This window comes from Ambystoma mexicanum, chromosome 9 (genome assembly GCF_040938575.1).
Source record: "Ambystoma mexicanum isolate Mex_15411 chromosome 9, UKY_AmexF1_1, whole genome shotgun sequence".
Taxonomy (NCBI): domain Eukaryota; kingdom Metazoa; phylum Chordata; class Amphibia; order Caudata; family Ambystomatidae; genus Ambystoma; species Ambystoma mexicanum.
This window is the reverse complement of record NC_090931.1, coordinates 1,069,635,073-1,069,660,325: the sequence shown is the minus strand read 5'-3', so window position 1 is coordinate 1,069,660,325 and position 25,253 is coordinate 1,069,635,073. Positions and strand designations below refer to the sequence as shown.

At 51.6% G+C, this 25,253-nt stretch overlaps 1 protein-coding gene across 4 annotated transcripts in view; it reads left to right on the top strand.

Annotated features, from left to right (window-relative positions):
• TANC1 (tetratricopeptide repeat, ankyrin repeat and coiled-coil containing 1) overlaps positions 1–25,253 on the top strand; it is a 2,406,012-nt gene that overhangs the window by 1,686,588 nt on the left and 694,171 nt on the right. The window lies entirely within an intron of this gene.

Genomic DNA, 25,253 nt, shown 5'->3' with positions numbered 1-25,253 from the left:
CGTACAAGCTTTGCCTTCGCTGGTACATGACACCACAACAAATGCATTCCATCAACCTGGACTATTCCATCCTTTGCTGGAGGGGCTGTGGACAACCTGGGGACCTAATCCATATGTGGTGGAAGTGTCCGGTGGTAGAGACTTATTGGAAGGAGGTCGCTTCATGAATTCATGGACAACAGGGATCAGATGTATTTTAAACCTAGGTTACTTCGTAATGTCTCTATCCTATAACTGGGGAAATTTGAGTGGCGAGAAGGATTGCGCCCTGAGGGTCCTCCTAGGCGGTTGGAAGTAGATGCTATATTCCACCCAAATGTTGAATTGTTATTGAGGCGGGGGAGTGGGTTGGGGGAGAGGGAGTAGTATTAGTTAAATTTCAGCAGCAAACGGCACCCCAGATGGGGGTAGTTGGCGGGAAGGACGCTGGTGATGTTATTTTGTTATTGTTTGATATTCCTTGACACACAAATGTTTGTAATCCATACTGCTGAGAAATAAATACAGTTGGGGAAAAAAAATGTACTGAAAAAAAGATGTCACCCCTTTGACTGTATTTAAACTATGTATGCATTTATGAATATGAGAGTTTAGTCTAAGTTCAATTCCATCTAAATATAAATTGTATCTCTAATTACTGGCACAATCAATAGAGGGTGCCGAAATGCAAACTTGAAGGATTGTCGAGATACATCTTTCATAAATGCTCCTTCTTTTACGTCTCGCCCCGTTTCCCCCATACTGTAAGGGCGTCCCTTCCTAGGGACAGGAGACAGAACATTTTTCTCCAGAAAAACCGTCTTCCCCTTTAAATTAGAGGCGCGTGGGGGTTGCGCCCCTGGGAGCATGCTCTACCCTGACTCCGCCCACCAGTGCCACTCCTCAGTCCCCTTTTCCACGGCGACAGGAACGGGCCTATTTCACCAGCACTCCTGGGTTTGGCCTTGCCATGTAATTCCATGCGCTCTTCCCCAGATTCTTCTCTTTTTGTCTTTGTCATCTAGTTACTTGGTCCTCCGGCGTCACCCTCCTCCTTGGTACATGTTGACTTCAGCGGGTTTCCCACATCCGACCTCCATGCTCTTTGCTTCTGCTGCATTGGCCTTGACCACGGCTGGGAGGGTTGCAGTGTGTACAACTGACTCCACGCGCACTCAAGAACAGGCTATCCAGGTGGAGGGAGCTCTTCCAAGCAGCATCACCTCGAGAGGACTTGAAGAAGTTTGTCCAGCAGAGCTCTTGGCCCAAGGGAGGGCTGTTATTTTCCATCACACCCCGTAAGGATGACTCCTTCCTGAGGAAACGCCCTAACGGGAGGAACCTCACAGGTTCTGTTATCAGCACACGCACCAAGGCTAACTCAGCTACCGGCCTTTCGGCCGAAGGGTCTTCGGACCCTACCGCTATCAGTGCTGAGGGACTGCAAGGTTCTTCTGCTGGGTTTACGCCCGAGGGACTTCACCCTAGTACCGGCACCATGTCCAAGGGGGCACCAGCATGCAGCACTACCGTCGACAATGCCAAGGGCGGTATGCCTTCCAGGCCTAGACCTGAGGTGTGGGATAGGCCTCATGTTCCAACACCAAGAGTCATGGGCGAGGCCTTGTCCGGAAGGCCATGCACCATGACTTTGGCGCGTGGCACGCAGTCTGTCAAAATGGCCGCGTGCCAGACATGGCCGCTCGTCCGATGCTGCTCCTAGGAACAGAGGAGGCGGGTGAATGAGTTTCAAGGAGGGACTGGTGTCAACCAGGTTTGTGGCCTACAGTGTATCCAGCAGTAGAGCAGGGCAGGTTCCCCCTGCAACCCAGACTGAGTGCGCTCTGGCCCCAGCAGCCCCCGGCCACTCCATCAGTATCCCCTGCCTCCTCTTCAGCCTCTGAGGACAGGTTCTTCGAAAGGTTTTTGGGGCTGATGCAAACCCCCCAGATGGGTGCCATCCTAAGGGATGCAGTCAGGGACTTGCTACCTCCAGTCACTCCACTGGCGCCCATGGTCATTCCTCCCATGCCTCCAGCACCACAGGCCATGCGCAGCCCCCACTGCCGGCTCCTTCGAAACCGCCCCCAAGGGCAGCCGGTTCCTACTCAATCTCTGCAGCAGCCTCTGGCTCCGGTCTCCACACCGCACCTCACAGCGTCCAGCACTCCTCCTCCTGTGGCGGACCAGCCGGACACCCAGGTGGATAAAGACGAGGAGGAGGACCCTGAAATGCCGTCGTCAGCGAAGGCCTTTTCTCGACAGGCTTGCAGGTTTGGCAGAATATCTGAGCCTTCCTCATCCTGAGGTAGAGCATCCCGAGGAGGGGTTCTTGGCAGAGGTCCTCTCCCTAAGACCCCCTACCAAGACGGGTTTCCCAATGCAGAAGGATGTTGTCACTCTGGCCAAGAAGGGTTTGCTCAAGGCACACTCTGCCCAGCCTGTCAATCAGCGCCTGGTTGGTGATACATTCTTGCTATCAACGCACCCGCAGCCACACTTGTTGTTGATCGCTGCCGCGTCACTCTACTCTAAACCTCGTCCTCAGATCTTGGAGGCGTATGGGAAAAAGCTGTACTCCAACGCCTTCCTGCATCAAGCCAACGCGGATGCCATGCTGGCAGCCCCTAACCCGAGGTTGTGGCGGGAAATAGCAGACTTCCTTCTGGAACTTCTGGTGCAGAGCCAGGCACGCTTCAAGGCGTGTTTAGGAGAATCCAGGCTGGTAGCGCAGGACATCATGGAGCCCATAGTGGCCCACATAGATACCTCTTGCCGGGCCATCTGCGTCGCCACGGACATGAGAAGGACGGCCTGGCTTTGGGCTACTAAGTGTAACCCTGATGTCCAGGATCGCCTATTGGACCTTCCGTTCAAGGGTAGTGACTTCTCCACTCTGCCACCGATGAGGAATTGGATAAGAAGAACAGCTCTCAAACTGCCAAGTCTTTATCCTGACGAAGACCGTGCCCAAGGCGTTCACCCAGTCACATAAGCGCTCCAGGAGTGGAGGCCGAGCCAACCTGACCGCTCATTGAGTCAGAACCGGTGCAAGCAACAAAAAGGGGGAGGGAGCAAGGGCTTCTTCCAGTCCCCCTCCACAGCAGCAGCCTCAGAGAGCAAAAAGGCATGACGCGTCCCTCCGGATCCACATGTCTGCAGTGGCGGGGCCGGCTAGCCTCTCGTGTGCATTTCTGGTGCCAGAACTTCGCGGACCCGTGGATCCTCTCAGTAATATCCATGGGTTACCGCCTACCTATACCTCCCTCTCCTCCTCCTCCCCTCACCTTTCACAGATTGGGACGGCAACTCTGTTGGCGGTGATCCGGTCGCTTGTCGAGAGCCAGGCAGTGGGAGAAGTACCAGCCTCCAAGTGAGGATTAGGCTTCTTTTCCAGGATTTTCGCCATACAAAAGAAGAACCAGGCTGGCCTCAGAGTTGTGTTGGACCTCTTCAGCCTCAATCTCTGCCTCCCTCTTAAAAAAAATTCTATATGGTTATGCCAGCACTAATTGCAGAGACACTAGGCGTGGGAGATTGGATGTGCTCCCTGGATCTGAAGGACGCTTATCTAAACGTCCCGATTTGGCAGCCCCATCACTCCTTACCACTCTTAAGGATCATAGGCTGTCATTTCCAGTACAAGGTGCTGCCCTTTGGCCTCAACTGAGCCCCCAGGGTGTTTATCAGACTCATGAATGCAGTGGCAGCCCTCCTCAGGGCCACCATGTCTACCCGTATCTGGACGACTGGCTCGTCAGGGCGAGATCCCCGGAGGGGGTTGTCCACACCTCCTCTGCGCTTATGAATACACTCCATGACCTGGGGTTTACCATCAACCTCAAGAAGCCTTGGCTACAGCCCACGCATAGCCTCACCTTCCTGGGCCTCTTCTGCGATCCGAGCTCTGAGAAGGTGTTTCCCTTGGAGGGCAAGATTACGGCTTTCAAGAGGGCCACTACGCACTTCCTTACCAGACCAGTGACTTCAACTTGGTGGTACCAGCACCTACTGGGTATCATGGCAGCGGTCCTCTTGGCCGTGCCCCACACAAGGCTCTGGATTAGGAGACTGCAGCTGCACTTTGCAGCCTCATGGAATCAGGAGGGGGGCTCCCAAGTGGAGCTGGTCAGCATACTGCCTTGTTTCCACCAGCAGACGACTCTGCGGGTCCCCATTAATACCGCCTCCTCCCTAGAGGGCTGGGAAGCCACTCTGGACAGCCACAGTGTCCATGGAGTCTGGACCCGGCAGGAGTCACATATCAACTGGCTGGAGCTCAGAGCCATTTGGCTAGCCCTAAGGGCCTTCCTTCTGCTCATCGAGGGACGACCGTCCTGATCCAGACCGACAACTCGACCAGCATGTACTATGTCGTCAAGCAGGGGGGGGCACCAGGTCCCCTCCACTGTGCAACCTAGTGGTCAGAATGTGGGAATGGGCCCTGGAAAACATCTACCTCAGGGCCACCCACCTCCCGGGGAGGCCATCTTGGAGGCGGACAGACTCAGCAGGCTGGGAGCAGACAATTACGAGTGGCAATTGAATGACCAGGTGCTACAGGTGGTTTTCAACACATGGGGCCATCCTCAGGTGGATCTATTTGCCTGCTGGAGGAACAGGAAATGCCATCATTTCGCGTCTTGGCAGGGACTAGGCCCCGGCTCACAGAGCGACGCTATGCAGATTCCATGGGAGGGCATGATAGCCTATGCTTTTCCGCCCACACATCTGATCCCCAGGGTACTCCGCAAGACAAAGGAGACTTGTCACCTCAGCATCATAGTGATAGTGCCATGGTGGCTGGCGAGACCGTGGTTCTCCGAATTGCTCAGCCTCTCGGACTTTCCACACATTCACTTTCCGCTGGGCCCAGCACCTCTCCTGTCCCAGCAGGGGGGTAGGGTTCTCCACCCCGCTCCTCAGAAGATCACCCTCAAGCAGCTAGGGCTAACCTGGAGATCATCCAGGCCACTAGGAGCAAGGCCACTAGGAGCCAATACAGGAGTAAATGGAGCAGGTATGTTCACTGGGCAGAGTCTAAGGAAATCAACCCCCTGACGTGCACACTGGACGGCATACTCTCTTTCTCGGCACACCTTGGCCACTCAGGCGTACAGGTGGACACATGTCGCAGCTATCTCTCAGCCATAGGGGCCTACAGAAATTCTGAGGTGGAGGTCTTCTCTTCTTCCAACCCGATAGTCAGGAAACATCTGGCTGGCCTGTCCCGGGTTTACCCGCCTATAAAAAAGCCATACCCTGTATGGGACCTCAATGTGGTGTTGGGTGCCCTGGCGCACAAACCCACTCGAGCCGATGGTGTCAGCAGACATCCGACTGGTCACCATCAAGACAGCTCTGCTAGAAGGTCTCACATCTGCTCGCAGAGTCAGCGAGATCCAGGCTCTGGTGGCTTCAGAACCCTATACCACTTTCTACAGGGATAAGGTGGTCCTGCGGACTCACCCGGCGTTCCTACCTAAGGTACCCTCTGCATTCCATCTAAACGTGGAAATAGTCCTACCTATATTCTTCGCTGACCCTAAGGATGAGGCTCAGAGAGTCTTGCTCTGTCTGGATGTCACACACGCTCGTGACCTATCTGGATAGGACCAAGGGCATTCGCAAATCAGACGCACTCTTTGTCACCTATGGAGGCTTCAGACCCGCTTATCAGGCATCCAAGTCCTCCATCGCGAGGTAGATAGTTGCGGCCCTCAAAGACGCCTATGAGGGGCAGCGCATGCCGCTGCCAGCCAACAGGCACGCCCATGCCGTCGGGGCCAAGGCCACGGCAATCTCATTCCAGCAGCATGTTCCATGGCAGGTCATAAGCAGGGAAGCCACCTGGGCCACCCCTTCAGCTTTCTGTGAGCATTTCACTTTGGACGCCGGCTCTAAGTCGGACGCAGCCTTCGGACAGGCGGTTCTAAGGAACTTGTTTGCTTAAGGAGCGTCTCCTCCCCACCCTGGGGCTACATTCAGTTGTAATCGCCCATACAGTATGGAAGAAAGGGTACGGGACGGAAGAGTAATTACAAGTTACTCACTGTAGTGACTAAATTAATCTTAGTCCTTATTCCGTCGGGGAAAAGCTGGTGCCACAGCAGTTGTTCCTGGTAGTTTCTGCAGACTCACGGTTCCTGCAGCTTCAGTCGTGGGGACAAGGACGACGTCTCGAGCGATCTGCACTACCCAGGGATGAGGCCAGCAGCAGCAAAAAAGGCAACAATGAATAAAAGGTGCGCTCCTTTAAATCATTTACAGGGCTCTTCTGATGGCTATCTGGACCACTACAGCAGAGCAGTGATTTCGACCCAGGAGAGGATTCTCTGACTGAAGAAAAGATGAGCTGGTTGATCCCACCAGGCTCAAGGGAAGAAGACTCCGGCGTTGAAGGGGTAGATAGCTCAGGACTGCAGCAGAGCGTCACCGGGACTCGGGGTTGCAGCAGCTGTCTTCTTCTCCGCTTCTCTTTGGTTCCTTGTAGTTCCAGAGGCGACTCTGCCTTCTAGCCCAAGAGTCCTGCCTTTTATGCCAAAATCCCCCCTTCACACAGCCTGGCTGTCAATCACTCAGAAGGGGGGTTGTCCAGCCCGGACAACCACCTCAGCCAATCAACACTAAGTGTGACTTGGGTCTTGAAGGAGACCCTGTGCAGGGGGCGACTACACCCCACCCTCCCATTCAGCCCACCTAGACACCCAGACGCCAAAGGAGGGCTTCTGGTCAGAAGCCTGCCAAAGGTTGGCGAACAAAGGAGGCAAACCTGGTTTGCCGCGCAAAGAAAGACCCAAGAAGGATGTTAACAAAAAGAAATGGCGATTAAACCCAACCGGAGCCGAAATAAAAAGTATTTGGGCTAGCGGGTTTGAAGTTCAAGGCTACTAAAATAGCCTAAAACTCTACTGCGTTATGTAATATAATAGCGATAGGAAAATTAGGGTAGGTACCACTGCCACCAGCCAAGTCTTAATGTTAAGGGAGCGAAACAATGCTCCAAGAGGTACAGATAAAAAGGGCTAAGAATTAACCCTTTCCAATACTCCATGTAAGATGGGGTGTACTGGATCTGTGGTTAAATGACTATGTAAAGTTAATGGCAACTTTACCCTTTTCTGGGGGACAGTAATCAGCCCCAGAAATGGAGTCGGTGGGAAGTCTAAAAGACAACCCTTTGTCACTGCACTAAAGGTGCTGTGTAACACACAAAAGAGTGGGGCTACTGAAGTGGTGTACTCCAGAGTCCACAATCACAAAAACAGATGAAATACACATGGCAAAACACAGGTAAGAGCGGGGGAAAAGCTCACACTCTTACCCCATGGAAAAAATAAACTCCAGAAATCAGGCAAAGCTGCTGGGGGACTCACTAGGTAAGGGAAATTAGCCATAGAATGAGAATTCTCCCCAGCAGTCAGGGGTACAAAGTTTCAGTGGCGTATAACGAGTAGGTGGAAGGAGCGAAATTGCAAGTACGGGGGAAATAGAGGGGTTGATGATGGCTTGAGCTCTTTGTGTGAGGGTTTGAGAAATGAAAAATTGAGTCAGCCAGGTACTGGGGAACAAGTCTATGGATCGATTTGAAGACTAGTTAAGGAGCGAGGGATTGCGCAGAGACATCCACCACTCCTTGAGGTGTTGTGAAGATGTGGCCGAGGATCTAGGGTGGTTGAAGAGTGTGTGAGTAGCAATGTTTTTTTTTTTTGGATAAAACATTTTTTATTGTTTTACATCACTTCAAAACAAAAACAATGTGTAGGGACTAGCATGTCACATCAAAACTCAATCATTAACAGGTTCATTGTCAATCACCCATAGCACTTCCCCAAGTCTTTAGTGTGATTAAACCCCATCACCCCCGCTACGTCTAGCGGGATCTAGGGTCCTTCCTCTTCCCACTGTTAGGGAGAATTCTCTGTTTAGGCTGAAGTTCCTAACCTAGTGAGTCCCCCAGCAGCTTTGCTGGATTTTTGGGGTTTATTTTTCTCTCCTGCCAAGAGTGAGACCCTTTTACCCTCACTCTTGGGCATGATTTGAGTGTGTTTCTTTGACTCTAGATGTGTTTAATGGGCTATGGGGTCTTTTACTCCATAGGGCTTCATGTGTTTTTGTAATGTGTTATACAGCACCCTCAGTGCAGTAACACAGGGGTCTCATAGTGGCCCCCCAGTATAGACTTCATACCCTGGGACTGACTACTGTCTCCCAGGGCATGTAAAGTCACCATTGACTTTACTAGTCTTGAATTCTGAACAGAACCAGTACAAACCATCATATTGTGGACGAACTGGCTGGGGCAATTCGATTGCCCCGGGGTCTGTTAGTCGAGGGGGCACGTCTCCGTCCTCCCTGATCGAGTTTTGGCTGGTGGCAGTGGATACTACTTTTTATATTCAACCGCGAATATTTCTCTATGGGATTTTCCCATTGTTCGAGGCTACTATCTTTATTTATTTAATTACGATAGCCTCGAACATACCGCCGATTTATTTAATTATTATTAATTCTCCGGTTGGTATTTTTTGCCAAAACTCGGTTCTAAAATGACGTTTGTGTTCTCTTCTGTGACTCTAACCCAAGTCGAGCCCTTTGTTGCACTTTTTGGCGGGCTTCTCCACAGAAGCCCTCCAAAGTGGTGCCACTCTGTCTGGGGTACTTAGGAGGGGTGGAGGGGGATTTAGGCACCCTGGACTGAGTTGCCTAGGCAACTCAAGTCGCACTCCGTCCTGATTGGCCCAAGTGGTGAGTCGGCCGGCTCACCACTTGGCATGTTTGAGTGACTGCTAGGCTGAGTGAATGGGGGTTTTCTACATAAAAGCAGGGCTTTGGGGACTGGAACTTCAGAAGTCGCCACAGGACCTAAGAATCCGACGAGGGAGAAGCTGAGCCGACCTGCCACGACGACACCATCGGTGGAGCCCTGCTGGACCGTCTCACCACTTTTCCCAACGACAGAGGAGATCTCCCGCCGGAGAGTCTTCTTCCTTTGACTGGTGGGGATAACCAGTTTCACCGTCTTTTCGCCTTCCCGACGCATCTCGTGGCCGCCTTGCCTGTGCCAAGCACCCTGGCAACCGGAATACCACGTTTTACCACCACTGCGAAATAAAGGGTAGTACCTTTAACCGGAAAACTCTGCGGCTGGTTTCTTCCCAGGCAGTGCAACGACCTTCATCTTTCCTCCAAGTCGAGATCTTCTCTTCCCCTGGACGACGACGAGACTTGCACCCGCTGCCAGGAACAACTGCCACCGCTGGAGGATCCTTGCCACTTAAGGTACCGTGTCCCGCCTGGCTTCCCTTGCCAACAACTGTACGGCGTAGATTTAGCCCCCGGCCTTCGAACCTGGGTTAGCCTGGGACACCCTGGCTAAACTTTTCTGAGCCTCTCTAAACTCTTCTTTTTGAACTCTCTGCAAGACTTTCTAAGCCTAGAGTAACTGTGTGATCATGGGCGCATTTGTGCTCTGCTCTCTCTAAGAGTGGGCCTAGCCTATGGACTTTGGCTCCCCAGTGACTTTTGCTCTTCTGCCTTGCTAAAAGTGTTCCTAAATCTTAGAGTGGTGCATCTTCACATATTCTGTCTTTTTCCCTCCCTTTTTCATGAACTTATTGGAGTGCCATCCATAGTTAAGCGCTCACCTCTGTCTGGAAATAAGTGGTGTTAAACTAAGACTTATCTGATGAGGAATAAGGGTTGTATATATTATAGTAGTAACTGTGTTTAGAGTGTTTTACACCAAGATTGCTGGAGTGTTTCAAACAGTGTGTTTTTAAATAAATAATTATATACTTTGATACCAAAGCTCTGGTCAGTGTTTGCTTGTGCTATTGTGTCTGAGTGCCTATTGTGTATACTTTGCATACTGCCTAACTCTTCTTGAGGGAAGTCTGACTGCTCAGCCACAGCTACCAGGTAAATCTGGGTGGTACAGACTGCTACCAAGTGGGTTTACTGCTAACACCTGTAGTCCTAAATCTTTTGCAGTGTTCCCAAAGGGAACTGCACAGGTTTCTGCCTAACACCCACCTCCCCCATATCCTGTCCGCCTTTACAGGGCAACCTCTGGCGGTGTATATTCTGTGATCTATCATTGCACATATGTCCATGTCCATTGCCCATTGCTCCATTGTTGAGGACCCGGGGGCTCCCCATTTTTGCGCTATATTATGCTTCATCAGTCCCGCTGCTCTGTTCAGGAGCAACCTTTCCCATTTATTTAGAGGAATCTCGTCCGGAATACCCAGGATGAGAATCTTTGGGTCCAGTGGTACGTGGCACGTAAGGATCTTAAATTCATTACAGCATTCGTTCCAGAAAGTGTGGATTTGGGGGCATGCCCATAGAATGTGAAAAAAGGTACCCTCTTCCTCTCTGCATCGGAGACAGTTCGGGTTCGAGGCTCTCTTCCACCTATATAATATCATTCTGGGGTAATCGACTCTATGCAAGATTTTCAGTTGGACCAGCCAAAGCCTGGAGAAGATGGCCACCTCCCTTGGATGCATTAGTGCTTGGATCCAGTCTTCTGGGTCTATCTCCCCTATGTCCACCTCCCATTTGGCCTTTAATCCCGTCAGTTCAGATGTGGCAAAGGATGTGATAGCGTTGTATAGAATGGAGGTGCATTTGGTGGGGATGAAGGCTGGTAGCATGTGGCGTTCTATTGGTGTGTAGTCTGGGATACTGGCGTTTACAGTTACGTGGTTTCTAAGGGCATGGGCCAGCTGTACATAGTGGTATCGCTCGGTACTCAGGAGTTGGAATTTTTGCTGGAGGGCTTCACACGAGGCCAGTTCCCCCTCATCAAGAAGGTCTTCAACTCTCAGAATCCTGGCCCTTACCCATCGGGGCCACGGGTCAAGCCTCCTTATCTCGGACAGATTGCTATTTCCCCGCAGGGGTTGTGCCGTGGTTCTTTTATTTTCCCACCCTACAAATCTGTAACGCTCACCTGATTCCCGCAGAGGCGCCGGTCTTGACTGGGTGAATGCCGTATCTTCAAAGGTGATGTGTAACACACGGGTGGCTCTTTGGGCTGGACCTCTGTGCACTGTATGTCTGACTCGAAGAGTAAGATGTCTGCAGATAGAAAATATGGGATTAATGAACTGGGGTTATTGGGTGCCTCTCTCCTCTTCCCTTTCTCTTCTCCTGTAGAACCCCAAAGGTTAACGCCCTCACCTTAGGTAAGTGAACGCCGAGCTCTCCATCTGCCTCGGGGCAGGGTGCCGTAACCAGTTCCTTCACTGGATAAGGGTGCAGGCCTCTTGACCTCAGAGGACTGCTGTCCGTCGTTAACTGCACGAACGGTAAGTTCTGGGCGCTTCAAATGTCTTAAAAGTCTTTTGTAATGATATCTCTTGTTTTGCAGAGTTCCGGCGATGGCGGATGGCGGGCTGATGAGAGTTGAGGATCGAACCCGCGTGAGGGATAGAAGCGCCTGGAAGCACGTAGGTAAGCGCTTGTAGCCTGCTTCACGATGCGCACTAACTGTCCCTTTTATCTTGCAGGTACAAGTTCGGAGCTTTAGAGAAGCTGAAGGGTGCTGGAATACCCACTGGATTCGGCGTGGGAAGGAGTAATGGCACGTGAGTAATAAAGTTGCCCAATGTCTTTAAACGCACCTTCTTTTGTCTTTCAGATGCGGGATGCAGCGGCGAAGGCCTCCGGAGCCTGCGAAGAGCTGGTAAGCTTTTGTCTTTCAGATGCCGGAATGCAGTGCGAAGACCTCCGGAACATGCGAAGAGTAGGTAAGCCTTTGTCTTTCAGATGCCGGAATGCAGCGCGAGGCGTTGGTGACAGCCGATGGACCAGGTAAGAGATGCGCTGCCACTGAAGACCGTAGTGCTAACCTGTTCTTTCTTTGTCTTTACAGGTGCTGCTGAAGACTGGATTCCAGGATGGTAAGCCTTTGTTTCCTTAGGCCCAGGATCAGAAGCAGAAGACACGATGAGCGTTCTGCTGCAGAGAATGCAGAATAACACAAAGCAAGATTCATCCATCGGGTGTGGTTTAAATAGCCTCCTGTAGTGCTTAGGTGTCTCCTTCCACAGCCACGCCTAGGTAAGAAAAGAGTTCCTGCTTTCCAGAAGAGTTCCAGTGTTCTGAACCTAGGGAGTGGCTCCTGCCCCACCCAACAGGAAAAGTAGTCCCAAACAGAAGAGGATCCGGGGTTCAACTGGCAGGTAAGTAAGCAGCATGGTCTGCTGCAGGTAAGTCCACCCAAGCATTATGAGCCCAGTGCTTCCAGCGCTGGGACTGGGCATCTTTATGAGCCTGGTGCCACTGGCGCCAGGACAGGGTCCAAAAGGTCCCAATTGGGACTGGCTGGCCCTCGGAACCGGGGTTATGGGTCTGCTTCCAAGGGAGTCGGGCAAGTCCTGATCTTTTGGAAGCAGAGATCATGACAAAATCTATGCGCTTGCTTCTAAACAACAATAATGTGAGTCGTGGTCGTTGGTGGGGGGTGTCTCGGGAGGGTTTGATATAGTAAGTGCCGTGGGTCGGTGGCATGCATAGCGGCGACCCCAGCCCCGATGTGGGGGAGTTCCCTGTCTCCGTGGAGCAGGTCATTGACCACTGCAAGTTGCAAAGCCCAATAATAGGTTTGTAGGCGGGGAACCCCAATCCCACCCTCCCAGATCGATCTTTGGAGTGTGGTTAGCGCTATCCTTGGTTTGCCTCCACCCCATATGAGTTCCCGAAGAAGGGTTTCTACCCGATCGAAGTCGGAGTCTGGGATCTTTAGTGGGGCATTCTGTAAGACATAGAGAAACCTTGGGAGAGTCATCATTTTAAAGAGCGCGGTCCTCCCCATGGGTGTGAGGGGGAGAAGCCTCCAGTGGTGGACGTCACTGACAAAAAGGTCAAGGACCGGTTGGATGTTGTGTTGCGTAAGCAGTGAGGTCCGTTGTTACCCAGATCCCCAAATATCGAAAGCCCTGCGGCTCCAATCGGTACGGGCACTCCTGGGGATCGACCTGCGTACCTCCTTTGACTGGGAAGAGGACTGATTTCCCCCAATTAATTTTAAGCCCACTAAATTCACCGAAACGGATGAGCATTTGTGTCACTATAGGGCAGGGCCGGGGCTGGGTCTCCCAGATATATTAGGAGGTCGTCTGCCTACAAAGAAGGTCGGTCCTCTTGCCCTTCAGGCCATCTAAATCCTGTCCAGGCTGCATTTTGGCGGAGCCACAGGGCGAGAGGCTCAATTGCCAGGGCAAAGAGAAGGGGAGAGAGGGGGCAACCCCGTCTCGTGCCCTTCCCCAGAGGGAAGGACCGAGAGGGCCAACCATTCACCCTGACCTCCGCCTGAACATTCGTGTAGAGTAATTTTACCCATCCCAGGAAGCCGTCGCCAAACCCCATGCATCTCATGATTTCCCAGAGGCTGTCCCACCTGACCGAGTCGAAGGCCTTTTCGAAAATCTATTGCCAATAAGGCAAGAGGGGTGTCGATGACTGGGGCCGCTCTAGCGCCAAGTGGAGTTGACGCAGATTCATTTGAGTCGATTTGTGTGGCATAAAGCCACATTGATCCGGGTGGATCAGGGTATGGGCTACTGGCTGCAGTCGATTGGTTAGGACCTTGGCTTCACTATTGATTAGTGAGATAGGCCTGTAAGAGGCGCACACCTCCGGGGGTTTATCAGGTTTGGGAATGACCACAATAGTGGCTTTACATAGGTCTGGCGGGAGGGTGCCTTGGTCACGGGCGGCGAGGAACATTTTGTAGAGGGGAGTTGCTATTTTGTTCCCTCCAAGCTTTTGCCAAGCTTCGGCCGGGAATCTGTTAGGGCCTGGTGTTTTCCCGGTTTGGAGTTGCATTAGTGCTTTGGCTATTTCGGACTTGGAGAGATCAGAGTCTAATTCCACTTGCTGTTGTGCTGTCAATGATGGGAGTACTACATTGTCTAGCAGAGTCGGGTCGAGTGGCGATATCGGGGCTCAATATAGTTCTGCACTGAGCGTAGCGTCTCCCCTCATCTCTTCTTTCAAGCCAGGTTAGCATTTTGCCTCTTTATCCCCCAATTCGTATATCCTCGTTCTGGAGTCCCAGTGGGCTTGCTTGACGTTATCCAGCATGATATTTCGGAGGCTCTCCGTGGCTAGTTTAAGGGACCTTTGGGTCTGAGGGGTAGGGTCAAGAGCGTGCATGATCTCGGACTGGATCATTTCCCCTTCTGCCTCTGTTATTTTTTGGAGTTTCTCCCTCTTTTATTCGCTACCCAGGAGATTATTTCTCCACGCAGCACTGCTTTGTAAGCTTCCCACACCGTTACTGGGTTGTCCACTGCCGGTTCATTTACATCAAAATATTCATCGGAAACTTCTGTGAGGCGGTCAACCAGTTTGGGGAACCCAAGGTGGTAGTTGTTTAGTCTCCATGTTCTAGGAGGGGTTGCGCCACGCATTCGCATTTCTATTATTAGGGGGGAGTGGTCCGAGATTCCACGGGGGAAGAACTCTGCGGATATCGCCCTGTGTAGGTGTGTGTTCGGGAGGAAGAGGTAGTAGAGTCTAGAGAGGGAGCCGTGGGCACCCGAATGGAACGAGTAACCTTTGTCTCGGGGGTATAGTTCCCGCCATACATCGCGAAGGCCCAGGGCGGACACAAAGTTAGACAGCCTTGTGGGGGTATCCGGGTTGCGCCCTCTAATGTGAGTACGATCTATGGTATTGCACATAACATCATTGAAATCCCCCCCCCCCAGTATCCACCGATCTGGCTGGTGTTTTCCCATAAGAGTGGTGAGGTCATCCAATAAGTCCTGGCCCAATCCGGGCGGGGAATATATCGAAACAATGGCCAATGTCTCCCCCCAGAGCGAACCCAAGATGAATACATAGCGACCTCAAGGGTCGTGTTCTACGACCTGTGGGGAGAACGGGAGTCTTTTGTGTATAAGGATAAGGTTGCCCCTGGATCCCATTGTTTACCCCGCGTGGAATGCGGCCCGGTAGTTAATTCTCTGGAAAAGGGTACAGTGTGTTCCCGCTAGGTGTGTCTCAGATAACAGGGCCACATCGGGAGAGTGTCTATTCAAGAATTGTCTAATCCGGCATCTCCTAATTCCCGAGCCCATTCCATTCACATTCTGTTACGCTCACCTGGTTCCCACAGGGGCGTAGATCGAACCCGGACAGCTACGGCCTCCACCAGCGTGAAGCGTAGGGCAAAGATGACCGTCTGAATGGACCCCCCCAGTCTTGTAAGCTTGACTCGTAGAAATATTCTCCTGCAGATGGAGAAAGGTATTTAGCCCTGTGGGTGTGAATGCAGACCCCCCTCCCTGCTCCTGTTCTCCCCACTTGCCACCTCCGATATTCCTAGTCAGTGTTCTCACCTTATATTTTTGATTGGTGAGCTCTCCACCCTGCGTGGCATGCAGGGGCGCGTAGATACCAGTTGGTTTTAGGTGTTGGAGTTCTGGACGATTATTGAGTCCTGAGTTTGCCAAGTTTTTAAAGAGTTAAAATGTCCAAAGTTCACTCTTGCACTCCCCTGTTGATTTGCGGCGGCAAATTCTGTCTGGAGGTTGCTGGCGGCATTCAGGTAAGAGTCTGTATTACCCAAACTGTCCTGTAAAGTTGCGTGAGAATTGCTCACTGGCTTTTCCTTTTTTCCTAGATGCAGCGTATTGAAGGATAAAGCCTCCGGTGATAATCAGGTAAGTCTTGTAATATAAGTGATTGTCTTTTTAGTCTCTTTAGGCTCACCTTGCTTTTTCTTGTCTTTTCCCCAGGTGTTGAAAATCACTGAAAAAGTGACGTAGGCAGCGCCGAGTCAGCGATGCTGTGGGCTGGTGAAAATGGAGCGGCGCTGTAGCTGGGATGCAACGCTTGCCGGAAGAATGTCCCTTCAGGCTCGGAGTGATGCAGGATCCGAAATCAGGTGAGGAATCAGATTAAAGTCTGTAATCTAACCTCTTCTTCTATTTTTCTTTCTCTCCTAGGGGCTCCGTGTTCGAGGCGGGCGTGGCAGAAGGCTGGATGCAGGTTTGCTGACACAGTGAGCTTTACGCTGCTAAATGCAGAATAACGCGAAGCGTGTGAAGATCGGGCGTGGTTTAAATAGCTTTGAAAGTAGTCCCAGGTAAGAAGTCCCTAGAACCACACCCGAGTGAAAAGTAGTCCTTGTGGAAAAATAGTCCCTCCAGGTCTCACGTTGGCCTGGATGCATGTGCAGCATGGTCTGCTTGAGGTAAGTGATGACTATGAGCCTGGCGCCTTAGGCGCCAGGACTGATTTCTACTATGAGCCTGGCGCCTAAGGCACCAGGACTGAACCCAGATAGCCCCTAGCCGAGGTTTAAACAGATGTCCGGATGCCTGCTTCTGGGGCGAATGGGCTTGGTCCAGCTGCCCAGGGGTAGGCATCATGACACATTCCAGGTGAGCAACCTGAGGGATCTGGGGCGGTCAGCCGGTGGTGAGTGGGTTTGTGATTGTGCCATCTAAAACTCGTGTTGGAGGGCTTGAAGGATGTCTTAGCCGGGAGAGCTGCCTCCCATTGGTATATCTTGCGGGAGTAGGATCCTGATACATGGTGCTGCAGGGTGTAATGTGCACAGGGTTTTGATTGTTTGAGCATGCCATAGTCCCGAACTAACAAAACATCATGAAAACATTCCCCTCTTCCCCCCTCCCTATACTCCACCCCAACTTGAAGTACCTGTCGCCCGAACATCACTGATCCTCCAAACCTTAGGGGGTCAGATCACACTTTAACTAATGTCGGGAACAATGGAGAGAAGAAACAGTCTGCCCCATTTCCTGCGCCATCCGGTCGAGTTTCTCGTGTTGGAACAATCCGCCCAGCAATAAAGCAAGTTCGAGGAACAGCGTATCGTTGCATAGCTGCGATCCATGAAGCTCCTTTGGTGTAGGATCATTGTCTGCTCATCTTTCATTCTGATTCGCCCCCTGTTCCGGTGCTTCCGGTTCTAACTTTCCAGGATCTCTTACAAGTGAGGGACGGTCCCGTACGGGCCGGGGTCTCCCTCTGTGTCTCGCATTCCAGTCACCTTCGATGTGCGTTTCCGCCCACTTCCATGCCTCCTGCGGGTCGGTAAAGTGTACTGTGGATCCATTGTGATAAATTTTAAGCTGTGCTGGAAAGAGCAGCCCGTATTTGACGTTCATGAGGGCTAGCTGTCTCTTAAGTGGTTCAAAGGATTTCCGTGCCCGTTGAACCTCTCGGGTATAGTCAGGAAAGAATGTGATTGGGGATCCATTGTGGGTAATTGTCTCATTCGAGCGTGACATCTGGAGGAGGGCGTCTCTGTCCCGGTAGTTGAGCAGTTTAGCGATCACTGTGCGGGGTGGCGCTCTCGGGATTGGCCCCCCTGAGGGCATCCTATGGGCTCTCTCAACCAAAAAGAATTTAGAGAAGGAATGGGGTGCATAGATCTCTGCAAGCCACTGTTCTAAGAATAGCTCCATGCTGTGCCCTTCTTCTCCTTCTGGTAGCCCAAGAATGCGCACATTGTTGCGGCGAGATCTGCCCTCTCCTTCATCGACTCTAGATTCCAGGGTTTTCAGGCGGGTCATGGCTTGCGACAGTTGTTGGTTGACTCCTCTGATGTTGTCTTCCGCTTCAGAGATGCAGTGTTCTGCTTCTCCTGTCCGGGAGGTGAGTTTTTGAAGGTCATGGCGTAAAAAGGAGACGTCCGCCGCGATACTGTCCATTTTAATCTCCATGGAGGAGCGCGAGCTAGCAATAGCTAGCGAAAGATTGTCCTCGCCTCTGGGAGATGTCGGCCGTGTCGTTTGGCCTCTCGGTGCTGGAGTGGTGGCGATCGCGTATTGATCGATGCTACTCTGCGTGGACGCTTTCTTTTGTCTATCTTTGCCCATGGCACCGGCAGCGTGGTTTCCGTACCTCACTGTTGTAAGGGTATTCCTTATTATGGTTGCGGAGGTACGTGCAAAAACAACTGTGGTTTCTGTCCCCGGAACACTCCCTCACCCCTTGATTCCAGTCTTGTTCTGGTTTTCAGTACCAGTATTCCTGTTTGAATCGTCCCTTCCCTGCAGTTAGGACTCTCAGAGCTAGTGGGGCATTGCACAGGCATGGGATGGGCCCCACGTTTAGTAGCAAGTACTGCGGGTCAAGAACTGCAGGTCTTGAGGGAGTCTTCAGCGTCGTTTATGTCTTGGTGCGTTTCCGGGGGGGAATCAGGCCTGTGATCCATCTTGCGCCTAGCTGATTCCACACCTCCCGTATGGGAAGAGTCTCTGGTGTGCACCTGGTGGATTCTTCCCCAGACGTATTAAGTAGGCCCCCGGACCAGAGCACGTTTTTCATTAGTTTCAGGGGGTTTTCTTTTAATTATGAGTTTTTTTCCGCTTGGTGCCGTTCCCGTTTGTCGCACAGTAGTCCTCTGATTCCCCCCCCCAGTGCAGCTGTGGGTTGGGGGTCACCGCGTCGGGTGGGTCTCCTATGACGGGGGGAGGGCAGTCGCGCCGCTGCAAAAGGGCTCCCGCGGGGGCTTATTTGGTGCTGGTGTCGGCGGCAGCGCACACCTCCCTCTGCTGAGTAGGTGGGGAGGGAGAGGGGGTTTCCCCCACGGACCCAGGGCCGTGTCTGCGGCTCTCCTTCAGCGCAACACCACGGGGTAGTGTTCAGAGCTTTCCGAGCACTAGGCTCTGGTGTCGGCGGCAGCGTGTTCCTCCCTCCGCCGAATATATGGATGGTCCCTCGAAGTGCACCCTCTGGGGGTGGGGGGAGATTCCCCTCTCGGGTCCTGGGCCGTCTCCACAGCTCTTTTCCAGTGCGGCCCTGCAGGGTAATGTTCGGAGCCGAGCAGTGTTCCAGGCAGTTGAGCCCCAGTGCCACTCCCCCACGGCGCAGCGGGGCCGTCACTCGTCGATTGCCCCCAGAGGCACCGAGGGTACCGAGGCCGCAGGTCACGTTGCAGCTCCTCGGGGGAAACAACACTCACTGCCAGGCACCGTGCGGCACGTCGCGGCGTGTTCTCGCCCCAGCTCAAGCACCGGATCTGTTTGTGTGTGTCGGCTTTCCTCCGCTGCACAGCGGCCGTCCCCAGAGCGCAGGCTATTGAGAGCGGGGCAGGGATCCCCTCAGTCCTCAGGTGCCGCCGGCCATCTTGGATCTTCCCGCCGGCAGACGTCTCCTGTGTCGCCGCGGGGGATTTCTGAGGGATTCCACCAAGTTGATGTACCAAACTTGGCTTGTAGAGGGACCAGGCGGTCAGGAGTCGGGTCGGATCATTTGTGAGTCATTTCCACACGAAAAACCAGGATATTGTGCAGGATTTGTTTGGCACCTGCCGGAGCTCCCTGGGCTCACGTTTACATTGCTCGCTCGTGAGTAGCAATGTTAAGTACATTATCAAGTGTAGTGAAAGAAGAGGTCCCATCAGGAGGCTGGACCACTAATCTAGACTGCTGAGGTGATGGGTGAAGATAGGAATTGGAAGCTGAACAGATTGGCATCTGCAAATGTACTTGTATGTCCTGTCCCCTTTCCTCCATCCTTGTGGGTAACATTCTGTCCTCGGAAGGACCATCAGGCTTGTCCTCTTCGTCTATCCCAAGGGGTATTGGATCATCGAGTGCCACTTCTAGGAGTCATTCCTCGGCTAGATCCAGTGCGGCTCCTGGCACAGGTGCCGGGGGCTCTCAGCCTATTGGAGCTTGCTCCGAGGCTGTTACCCAGGGTGTTTAGACTACCAGCTGTCTGGCTGACGCACAGCAGCAGCAGATGGAAGCAGCAGAGGACGTTGTGCAGGTTTCTTTGCTCCCCCTCCTCTGCCCCCTCCTCCGACGCCAAGAAGCAGTGCCGCCAGGGTTGGGAAACACAGCTCACCTGGGGGGGGGGGGGGCATTTGGCTCTGTTCCAGGACACCTGAAGGCATCTTTTCAGAAACCCGGGTCTCCTATCTGTAGTCTCTACAGGCTTCAGTCTTCCTCTTCCTGTGCCTCCACCATCCTCTCCTCCTCTCAGATCTGGTCGCCGGATCTTTAACGGGAGATCCTGTTCCTCTTGGAGATGCAGACGATAGAACCAGTTCCTCTTGCATACAGGGGATTCGGTTATTATTCCAGGATTTTGCGGTACCCAAGAACAACCAGGTTGTCATTAGGGTAGTCCTGGACCAATCATTTATAAACCTATCTTTACTGCTGGAATGCTTCAAGATGATTACTCCTGCGCACCTAGCCGAGACTGTGTGTAGGGAACTGGATGTGTTCCCTGGACCTCAAGGATGCGTACCTGCATATACCCATATATCAGCCACATCAGAAGTTTCTGCGGTTCACGCTTATGTTGTACCACTTCCAGTACAAAGTGCTGCCCTTTGACCTAAACGTGGCCCCTCGTGTCTTCACAAAGTTGATGAATGCAGTAGCGGGCCTTCTCCGCTTGGAGTGCCATCACCTGTACCCTTATCTGGATGACTGGTTGGTAGGGGGTGGTCACCCAAAGCGGTGGTGAACTCATAACAGAGATTGGTGGATACCCTTCATCAGCTAGGGTTTACCCTCATCCTGAGGAAATCAGTTATGCCTGTCTCAGGATCTGGTCTTCCTTGGGGCATGTTGGAACACTACCGTTCATTGGGTGTTCCCCTCGCCCGAGAGGCTGATGTCCTTCCGCAAGGTAGTGGGCCACTTTCTTGTCAACTCGACCACCTCAGTACGGTGGTCGCAGCACATTCTGGGTCTCATGCATGTTGACTGTACAGCACGCTCGTCTCAAGATGAGGCGCCTCCAGTTCCACCTGTTGGCCAATTGCTATCAGGAGACAGGGGTTTCAGTCGGACAGGATCCGAATTCCACTGCTCCTTTTGTCCGATCTTCGCTGGTGGCTGATGGATGACAATGTTTCAGTGGGAACCCCTTACCCAGCCGGAGCCTTCCCTGGTGATGACGACGGACTCCTCTCTTTTAGGCTGTTAGGCTGTTGAGCTACTCTGGAGTGCTATGTGATTCATGTAGCATGGTCCAGGACGGAAGCCCTCAATCTTCTTGAGGTCCGGGCAATGGGCATGGCCCTCAAGGTGTTTTTTCCCCTAATTGGGGACGAGTCAGTTCTGGTCAGGACGGACAATTCAATGTTTTACCTGAACAAGCAAGGTGGCACCTGTTACCCCCACTCCTATGCATGGAGGTGATTTGGATCTGAGAATGGGCCCTTACAGAGAGGATTTGGATTTGGACAGGCCGCCTGATGGGAGACCGCAATTTAGAGATGGACCAGCTGAGTCGCTTGGGATTCAACACATATGAGTGCGAGTTACACAAAGGCTCCTTGTTGGCCCTGTTCCAGCATTGAGGGTTTGCCGACCTGCATTTGTTTGCATACTCTCAGAATGCCAGGTGCCCCAAGTTTACTACATGGGAAGGTCGGGTTCGCTAGGAGACTCCTTCTAGATCTGTTGGCACGGCGGCAGGTGTTAGGTGTTCCTACCCACCCCTGTGCTCCAACGGACTCTCTGCAAGATCAGGCCTCAGTGGGATGCAGCCTCATTCTGGTTGCCCCCCACTGGCCTTCGAGACATGGGTTTTTGTATCTACTGCAGTTGTGCCCCCAGGGTCCTGTCCATCTTCCGATCCCCAGCAAAGGCTACCTGATGCAGCAGAGTGTGGCAGTGGAGCATCCGGCCTGGCCAAACTGGCCCTGGCATCCTGGTTCCTGATCAGCTGAGGCTTCAGCATGCTCAATTTTCATATGAAAACTGGGACATGCAGCAGGGCAGGAGGCCCTCGACTCTGTCCCAGCATAAGAGCAAATAGACTAGGTCTGCTTTTGGGCGCGCAACAAGGCGCTGGACCCGGTCTCCTGTCGTCTGGGCGACATATTGGCTTTTCGATTCACCTGGCTCATTCTGGAGTACAGGTGGATACTAGCTACACGTATTTGGCGACCATCAGGGCTTACAAGAATTCCCCATAGCATGTGTTTTCGCAGCCAATCTGGTCGTTAAGGTCCACCTTAAGGGGGGTTGTCTAGGATTTTTCCACCAGTGCATAGAGCTCATCCAGTCTGGGACCTCAGTGTCGTTCTGGCGGCCTTTCGAGCCGATGGCTTCTGTGGACATCTGCTTGGTGATGCTGAAGACTGTTTTATTGGTGGATGTCACCTCTGCGTGCAGGGTTATTGAGCTGCAGGCGTTGTCCTTGTGCAAGCCATTCACCACGTTTCACGACGACATGGTCATTTTATGCACTCAACCAAATGTCTTGCTCAAGGTGTTCTCTCCATTTCATTTAAATCAGGAGATCTGCCTGCCGGTGTTCTTCCCGAACCCACAGTCGTAGGCGGAGAAGGCCCTGCATTCCTTGGACCTCAAGGGGGTCCTCAAGTTTTATCCTTCAAGAAGTCGGAGGTATTGGTTGTGACTTTTGGGGGCTCCTCACCTGGCTCTCAGGCTTCCAAGACTTCCATCGCCTGGTGGAGGGCTCAGGCCATTTTGGAGGCGTATGCGGCCATGGGCAAACCTGTTCCTGATGGGATTCATGCTCATGCGGTCAGGGCCAAGGCCACAGCGGTCCCGTTTCCGAGACATGCTTCTTGGGATGTCATCAGTAAGGCGGCTACTTGGGCCACTCCTTCGGCTTCTGTAAGCACTACTCACTGGACACAAGCTCCAGACGCGATGCAGAGTTTGGTCAGGCGGTTCTGAAGAACCTTTTTGCTACGTCCTAGATATGGGGCAGGTTATCAAAGTTCCACGCTGTATTTCTTGTTTGGTGAAATCACCCACAAGTATAGAGGAAAGGGGATGGGACGTTTGAGTAATAAAAGTTACTTACTGTAGTTCTCATAGTCCATAGTCCCCTTTCCTCCATATGTCCCACCCAACTTCCCCCGCTTGTATGCCAAGGCCTAACATGTTTAAGTGTAGCCAGGTAACTATGCATCCAATGTATTCAAAGGAGACTGAGGTGAGGCCGCGCTGCCAAAGGTTTCGGTACCCATGTTGGAGGACGCCCCACACGTATGCAGGAAAGGGGGACTATGAACTATAATTTTTTGTGAAAGATGCTTGGGGCAGTATCCCAAGCCTAAAGCAGATGTACAATGACCTTTCAAAAGGGGGTGTGATAAAATCAAGATAGGGTTTGTACTCCGGGACCCATTTTATGTAGAAGATAATCTCACCCCAGTTTGTCTCTAGTCGGTTTCTCTCCCAGACAGTCACTTGATCTGACGCAAGCAGCTTTCTTAAGCTTGGTGGGTGCCAAACAATCTAATCTTCATGGATTTTCCCAAATACCTCTCTTCCAAGGCAAATAGTGTTCTTCTCATGCAAGACCCATATAGTACTTTTGCCACCCCCCCCCCATGTTCATAAAATGGGTCAAGTCCTTCCGATATTTCATCGAGGCACTCTGTTCGCATTAATCTGATCCAATACAGGGCTGGTTTGAGGGCAACCTGTTTTCTCACAGGAAGGACATCCAGCTTCCGGTGGACCAATGCAGATGGGGCACTCTGAGGAAGTTAGAATAGTTTTTTCGGTATGATGTTCTTTTATCGCCAGGCTTTCTAACCCCAGGCTTTTAAACGTGGAAAGAATAACAAAATATTTAATAGAATTTTTTTTGGGGGGGGGGTGCGCAAGGGCAGAAGAAAAGAAAATTGATGAATGTTATCGTTGTTCTTTCCACATTGAAACAGCAGGCGTTAGAAAGCCTGACAATGAAAGAACATGGAATCCGTTTTTTCAGGAACTTGTGGTCCAAGGAATGTAGTGCCCCAATGTTACTGCAACCCCATATCTCTCTGCTGTAAGAGGACGCAGGCAAACGCCTGTTTTTTATACAAATCGAGTGCAGTGAAAACGGCATTACTACCATGCCCATTAAAAAATGTTTTTTTGGCCACACTATACTTTCCCATGATCGTACTTGAATTTTCAATCTGGGCAGACCACCTCCACTCTCTAGGAACCTAACACTTAGATACTCTAACAATGTTTCCCAGCGCCCCCAAGCCCTCTTTTTCGATATTGGTATATCTTCGTCTCCATGGGTCCCTGGGAATGGCTATGAGCTGGCCCATGTGCATTTTCCCTGAGTGGTACATGTCAACATCACTTTTTTGATAAAAACATTATTCCTTTTAGGCTCAACACTGCTTGCAGACTCCCACTGATGCAGTTCTGGGACGGACTAACTTCTTGTTTGTGTTGCTTGTAATTTCATCAATATGCATGTACTATCCTTTAGTTCTCCTGTATACATGAATCGGATGAGACACCTAGGAGTCACCCCACTCCCATCACCTAGCCTCCGCTATGTTACTTTGCCACAGGTGTGATAAGGCATACCTACGCAAGCCCGAGGAAGCCGTTGTCAATTTTTCCATTTGGTCAATAATTGATGAAGGGCAGCGCCTGCCGCACTGTGGGTACCTATGTTTTCTGCTCTAACTTCTAAGAGATCAAAGTTCCCAAGCACTCTTCCTCAAGATTAAAGGTACTTTCTCCCTGTTTGGCAAATTACCTTGGATATGTTTGTATATGTGATGGATGTCCAATTAGTTTGGAGGAAGGGTGAGTGTAGTGTAAGAAGGCATGGCATCAACAGTGAAGACGGACACAAGAGATCACAGTTCAAGGTTGTTTATTGAGCTTCAAATGGGTTGGTTGAACGCCTATCTAAACCTAATTCTAAGGAGCGCAGCAAGCTATGACCATCAAATGAAAAGAACACAGTCCTGTTGTTTGTCAGAATAAATGGGCCTATACTAATAAAGCTATTGCCAGTCCTTACTTCTAAATACAAAATGGTGTGTGACAACAATGTATGCAAAAGAAAAGTGTTCAAGATAGGATATGGCATGATAGTTGAGCAGTTGACTCCACTTCCCGACGTTTTCTGCACGGCACAAGGTGGCACAGTTGAGCTTTGCGCACACTCTGCCTTCTCGGTCACAAGGATACAGTTCAAATCACAGACACCTGGGCCTTCTTCCAAAGCCTCTTTCCCAATGACAGTCTCTTACTGCAGAGTGTCTGTTGTAACAAACAAAAGTCTCAAAGATCTGTTCCTTCTAGAATTTTCACATACGCAATTTCTTGGTTCTGATGTTCACACTTGGTTTCCCTTCTTCAGTCTCAGATCCTTTTGATATGGATCTCCATCCTTTGACCTCGGATCCTTTTGAAATGGACCTCCCTCGTTCGGGCTCAGATCCCTTCAGTATCAGTATGAAGACTTTTGAATGTGGAATGGGTTTCGCTTAAACCGTCGCAGGACCACTTCGATTCACTTCACACAATATT